The sequence below is a fragment of the Formica exsecta genome, unplaced genomic scaffold, assembly GCF_003651465.1.
Source record: "Formica exsecta isolate Colony F162 unplaced genomic scaffold, ASM365146v1 scaffold500, whole genome shotgun sequence".
NCBI classification, from domain to species: Eukaryota; Metazoa; Arthropoda; class Insecta; order Hymenoptera; family Formicidae; genus Formica; species Formica exsecta.
In genome coordinates this window covers 288,156-295,571 of record NW_021852243.1, presented here as the reverse complement: position 1 = coordinate 295,571, position 7,416 = coordinate 288,156, and positions in this window count along the sequence as shown.

Sequence of the window (7,416 nt, the reverse complement as noted above, 5' to 3'; positions counted from 1 at the left end):
ATATATGTATATATGTATATCTGTTATTATCCTACTTGTTCGTTCCACGATTCGCATTTGAATGGCACCAGCAGATGTACATGCACGTCAAGCTTTAAGTGCCTTCTTTCTGCATATCAATGTAATTCCTTTCGGAATTACAAAGCCACGGTGGCGAATATAATCGAAGTTGATGGACATCGTGGCACGAACAATATGAATTTGATTTCCTAACGAATTTCACGAGCTCATCAGTCAGTCACATCGCATACTCTCATTCGACTTGCGTCACTCAATCGCTCCTAAATTAATATAGCACTTATTAAATGTCACCGTCAAAGAGATACTTTATTTCACGCTTTCGCTTCTCCCTCTCTCTCTTTTGCACCGATGATAATAATAATAAGAATAATTCATCTTTAAGTCTTCAACTAGACATCTTTCTAAGAGACACGCAATAACGAATGAATTAAGGATACGAGAGAAAACGGGGCACGAGGAGACGCGATTATTGATGAGCTAATCAACTTTTCTTTTTTTTCCCCTAGTTTCCTTTTTTTTTCGTGTTTCCTTCACATTTACGTGAAACAATTGTGCAATCTGTCATTTTTGTTGTTAAAAACATTGTTTGGATTAAAGATGATTATCTTTATAAAATGACGTAGTGTACACGAGTCTTCTCCAATCGTGATTCTTTGCTTTAATATTTCGCAATCGCCTCTTATAGTTTATTGAATATATTTTCTCTTTAGGATATGATAAATGAACCCCATGTGTCTCTTTCTCTCTCACACATATATTCATATACTCTCTTTCTCTCTGTATATATTTCTTATTATATATACCACTAAACGCGCGATGATGTATAATTAACGGCGATACTTTACGCTTTATAAAAACGTGGAGCCCAGCGAACCGCTATCGAAGACTAGAAAAAGTCAAATAGCACTGACGATCGTTCACCACATATATATTCTTATAGAAATGACATCATTTCGATTAATTACTAAATTTCTAGAATAGATAACGCGCTCGAGGCACAAGTAGCTTCTTTCTCTTGCTTCTCAAATTTTCTCCTAAAACGACTGAGCGATCTTACATTAGAGAATCATGCATTTGATGCGAGATCTGTTACAGTGCAACGCAAAAAAGTAAAACAAAAAATATAATTAATAATACAAAAAATAATATCGTGTACGTACGCGTATTTTCTGATATTCTATAACAAATCTACGTAGGAATCAGATTTTTATATGTATGTATGATTTTATCAAAGATTAAAGATTAACTTTATAATAAATGTCATAAATGACGAATGTATATAAGATCGCTCCGCGTTTCTATAATTTATCTATCATGATCAAAAGGAATCGAATTTTCTGACAAATGACAAAGAATCAACGAAATGACTGAGAAAAAGTATAGAAAGGCACGATTCACTATGGAACCATGGTGGAACCATGATATAGATACAAGATAATGGAACATTTCTTTTCCCTCTCCGCGATTGGAAGAGCGATAAGAGATAGTGCACCGGCCCAGCTCCAAAAGATTATGCCACATTTGAACAATTTCATCGAAGATATCGAGATTCGAACTGAAAAAAATTCGCCAAGGGAACGTTAACTCGTTATTTCGAGCAGCTGCCAAAGAATAACACGTGCGTATGTCACGTTCTTTTCATAGTTTAAAAATTTTGATAAATACAAAACAGTTATATATATATATATATATATAAATTTTTTTCTTTCCTGTATGTACGTAACGCATCGGCTCGAACGATGACATTTGTCGAATATGACGAACGTTTCCGAATCCATCGATGAAATCGTCCAAGAGCAAAGTATATTTCTGGCATTAGATGGTAGCTCGTTATTTAAAACTAATCATTAAATACGATTTATTCGTGACAGATGGTAATGTGGAATTGCAAGCGCTGTGCTCTAATATAAATTTTATCTAACAGAAATTCTTACGCATTCGCTTCTAACGCTCTCGACTGAATGAAAGACGCACTAATTCGCGTAATAAAATTAAATTTTTGGTTTCAATTTTTCGAAAAATCGCAAAAGAATTCTCTCAATATTAAAAAATATGTAATATATATAAAACTAGAATATAAAATTTCACGAGATAAATCTCTTACAAAAGCAAAGTCGCGCTCGGATGTCGTATATCGGACGTCGATCCAACGATTTCATCACGAGTCTGTGAACTTTCGAGATTTTTTTGTGCATAATTTAACCCGATTTCTGTAAATCTCCCGTCGACGCGTAACGTTACGCGAAAAACTCGCACAAACCGCTACATACAATAGGTCAGCTCCCAATAATGATTCACGATAGTCGTCCGTCACGCGATGACATAATAATATAATTAATGTTACAATGATACTATTCACACTTTTAATAAAATTTGCGAGGAGATTGTTCATATTGAATAACAGCGTAACGACAATAATGATTCGCTCGTGATCTAATCTTAATCTGTGGCACGCAGCATCCAGCCACGTGCACGCGATCAGTAGACGTTTCGTGCTCTCATTGGAAATGCATAACGCTCTTGAATTCCGCCGCAAATCTCGAGTTTTTAACTATTGCATTACAGATTATGCAGGCTGAGTTGTACTGACACAATCCAGATTAGCCATCTTTAACTTGTATAGTCAACGCAAATCTCTAAAAAACAAATATATGTNATATATCATTCTAATGTCATTCTAATATTTTAGACATCTCTTTTAAACATTTTTTTTTTTAGATTTTTGCATTATCTGGCTTAGTTCCTTCTTTTTCTACATTAAAGAAGAATGGATTTATCCAAGCCTGGTGCTAACTGGGTTAGTTAGTGCAACTGAGCTGCAAATCGCCGAATGCAAGAATAATACGGTAATAGCCCAGCAATTATAGTCCCTTATTGATGATTACTTCGGATTTTTCTTATGTCTCCCCGCGTTACGCTAATTCCAATTACACACGTCTACTTTCACTTTCGCTATTTAAGGCTACAGAATCCTCGACGTGGTCCACAAAGAATATTGCTAAGGATGAAACAATAATGCGCTTCGCGGACTACGTGTGCTGCATTTATTCCTTTTTTTTTTTTTCTTTATCAACGAGATTGGCGTTTGTAGCATCGATTGCTTTCTTTTACGCGCCTCTCGTCGTCGACTTAAATCGCATTCACGGTCGCTTCACGAGACAATTACTGCTGTTTACCTCGCGCTGGATCGTCAACGAGTGACGGAATTTCATCGGGATTCGACGCGATGACTTCTCCTACCTTATTCATTATATAGCTTGTCCCTCGATTTAAATTATATGAGACACGCAATCTTTCGAACGTCCACCAAAATCATAACATCATTGCTCTTTGTCACGGTAACACGCGGAATCTGACACCGTTGTTAATTATTTACAAATAATAACGTATCTGCGCGCCCTTGCGAAATATATATATGTTATACATATGTATAATATGCATATATAGATATTCGCATGCCGCTTTTTTACGTTTACGTACGGAAAAAAAGAAAAGAAAAACTTGTGCGATCTCGGCGTATGTATATATATATATATATATATATATATATATATATATATATAAATACAAACAGCTATATACATGATCAATTTCTTATACCGCATCTTATGTATATATAAATACAGATATGTATATACATTATGTGTATTATATATGTGTGTGTGTGTGTGTGTGTGTGTGTGTGTGTGTGTGTGTGTCACGCTGCATAATTGTGGCCACGTAACCTTACTATTTATTCGGCACATCGCATCCTCTACCTCGTTCTTGCGTACACGCATGCACGCACGCACACACACATATGCGCATATAAACAATATATCAACATTCATGAATTTTTCTTTTTTTTATGATCTATATTAATAATAGCGATATCATTTTTGCGTGTATCACACACACACACACACACACACACACACATACAAACAAACAAACAAACACACACACACACACACACACACACATGTATACTTTCTCTCTTTCTAATGTGGACTATAGAAATTCGTTATTACGTGGCTTCGATTTGTCTCTTGCTCGCGCTAATTTCCGTTCGACGTCGCTACGTAAACCTCTCGAAATCAGAAATTAGGGCGTATTTGGTTATTCGTATACTATGGAAAAAGGAAAAGAGGAAGGGGAAACAGGGGAAATAGAGGAACGAGAATATCCGCGGCGAGATTACCGATTACTCTCGTTACATTCGCTTCTACTTGACTTTGTGCCGGGTGTGAACATTCAAGTTTCACGGAAGTTGTCAATAGATAATAATCGAGCAAAGAGAGATTTTCTCCTTCGCTCGATTTCTTCTCACACATCTCTTTTCTCTCTCTCTCTCTCTTTCTCTCCCTCTCAGTCATGTCAGTCACATAGTAAAAATAACGTTTCGCGAAGTTATAAATAACGTTACAAACTATGGCTCTTGTGTGTCTATTATGTACTAGTACGACAGATGCAAGTGTACATAGTGACACGAACGAGGCGGCTGTATCATTTCCTTTCTCCGCCAAAATGATTTGTACGGCTGTATATTTATAGAGCCAGATTAGAATTTTTCGAATTTAAGTCTGTAACATCGTATTACGGACACTAAATGCGATGAAACGATATACATTTGATTTTATCTATCACGCAAAAAGAGCAGAGAAGAATCTCATTCGGCGAAATGTTTGTAATCGCCTTATTCGTACCACTCTACGTATTTATACACGTACATCGATATATGAAATTACAGTTACGTAGTTGTGGACACGTGGGCATGTAGAGGATACCAATTATGTAATGCCCCGAAATTCCTATTCTCGTCGCGAGTCACGATGAAAAAAGTGCAAGAATCGTGCGCTTGAGATATTAATTTAATAGACTAATTTAAAACAGTAAATATGGACAAAATATAGCGTTAATGTCACTGAATAAAACGGCGAGGTCAAAGATCGAATCGCGTAATCGTTTGTGACAATAATCGAACAAAACTCTTTCGATACTCGAGTATTAAAAATAGTTTTATGGATCGAACGTAAAATTAGTCCAATATGTATAATCATGTATATAATATATGAGCCTCATTACGGCAGAAAGATTAGATTATAATAATTATATTAGGATTATATAAGGACGATTGACAATCAATTAATCAAAAAGAATAGGAATAACGGCCGAATATATTACAATATACTACACGAAACCTCGCTCATTTCACTCTTGACTTTTACTTTACTCGCTTTAATTTCCTTATTTCTGTAAAAAAAAAAAAAGCATGGCGTGTCGATAATCGATATTAACCCTTTGGCTGCGGTATTTAAAAGATTTTCTTTGAAAGACGAGATAGAAATGCATTGCAATCACGATGTAAAAAATGTCTGTATTTATTTTAAAATAGTTATATTTGATAAACAAAAAAAAAGCTTAAAAAATCACAAAAAGAAGATTCATCAAGTATATCGGCTTAAAATTTTGCTGCAATGTCTCTAGCCTTGCTAGATGTGTTTATATATATGTAGCTAAAAAGTTAATCAAACAAAGTGTGTGTATGTATGTATGTACGCGAGTTTGCTCTATGTACGCAATTATACGGAATTTTTGTTCTCTCTTTTGATCCCGCAGAATCTTTTCTAGACGACAATCGCATATGCATACGATGATGTATATATGCAAAACATATCAGCAATGTGTCTATCGTATACGCATTATACCCTCGAAACACGAGCACACAATGATATACGCATATAGATCAAACATTTTCGATTCTTCTAAAACAAGATCGGAATCGATAATTGACGGTGTAAATGAGAAGACTTTGTTTAAAATCTTTCCTCTCTTTCCAACGCACAATTATTTTTTTAATGTCAAGCTAGCAATTTATATATTATTCCTTAATATTATGCGTTACATTTTTCTTTTCTCTTCATCAATATATTATTACAGCAAATTCTTTTAATACACGATACTAAATTTTCAGTTTTGATACATATGTCATTAAAATATAATTCTCTTCCTTCCCTCTCTTTACAAAATTATTATATACAATTATAAATATGCGATCTTTTAATAACTGAATACTATAGCAATATTCGATTTCCATATTTTTGATAGAAACATGGCTGGAATAAAGCAGCTGCCAATTAGAACTGTCTCTTTAAATTTAAATAGTTACTTGATCTATGTGTGTATATGTCATTGGCGCGAAAGCCTTTCGTTATTTTTTGACGTAACGTCAACTAAAGTACGTAAAAAGTTAAATTTAAAGGAAAAAATAACAGATGATTAATCAGATACAGGATATTAAAGTAGCGACGACGAGGGAAATGAATGCAATTATGACGCGTGGGAGATAAAATTCTTGCACATCGAACCCGGGGCATTCGCCGTAAAAATGATCCACCGTGATTGACTGTCGGGTCAGTCGCGTAAAAATTTGTACACGTTACCATCAACGTATCATCGGGGCGCGACGATCTCTCCGAAAGTAAGATGCAAATTGCCAAAGTAAAGTAGATTAAATTTTTACACAAGTTTAAAACGTGTCGTGCGTGCAACGTACCGCAAAATTATACTTGCATGCGTGGTAACGAAGAACTTGAACGTGGCATATTTCATTTATGTGGGCTAGGATATATAGATGTTATTACTACTGCGGTAGTGCGCGTGCCTAAGTACAGAAAAACTAAAAAAAAGTAACTCCATTTACAGTATATACGTTGGTAACGAAAAAAAAGAAAAAAAAAAGGAAAAGTCCATATCCGTGAGAGACCTCGATCGATAAGAAATGTACGTAAAAAACGATGAAAATCCGTGGACGGTCACCCTGTACATATTCGATACATATTTATATAATTAAAACGCTCTTCGAAATACTGTAAAATGTCACAAAATACTTTTCTCGTAAAAAGGGCGCGGCTGAGACTCCTACAGGTCGGGCCAATGATAATAGTAATAAAAAGAAACGAGATTCGAAAATCGAAAGTTCAATAAAAGAAAAAGAATATAACGGGAAATAACGCGGAGATTCTAAGCGAGATGTAAGGAGGAGCTAGGCAAGGTAGTAGCGGAGATTCGAAAACGAATAAAAAGGGGAGAAAGTTAAAAACGATAAAAGTTTTTCTTCTTTTTTTTTCTGTTCACCTAAGTTTTAGGAAACATCCTTAATACTAAGCTGATAACGATAATAATTCACGTCAAGAGTGTGTTGAACGAGAAGAGAATCGTCACTCGAATCACACCCGATGACGACGTTGGCCCACGTTTGCGACAGGATCCGCGCGTTCCTGAACGGCATTACACGCGAATAGGAATAAAATTAACGAGGTAAATGGTTCATACGCACGATCGAGCGCGAGAGTTTCATTCTCGCCATCGTCGTTCGGATGACGACGACGACGACGAGTGTTCAGCACACTCTTT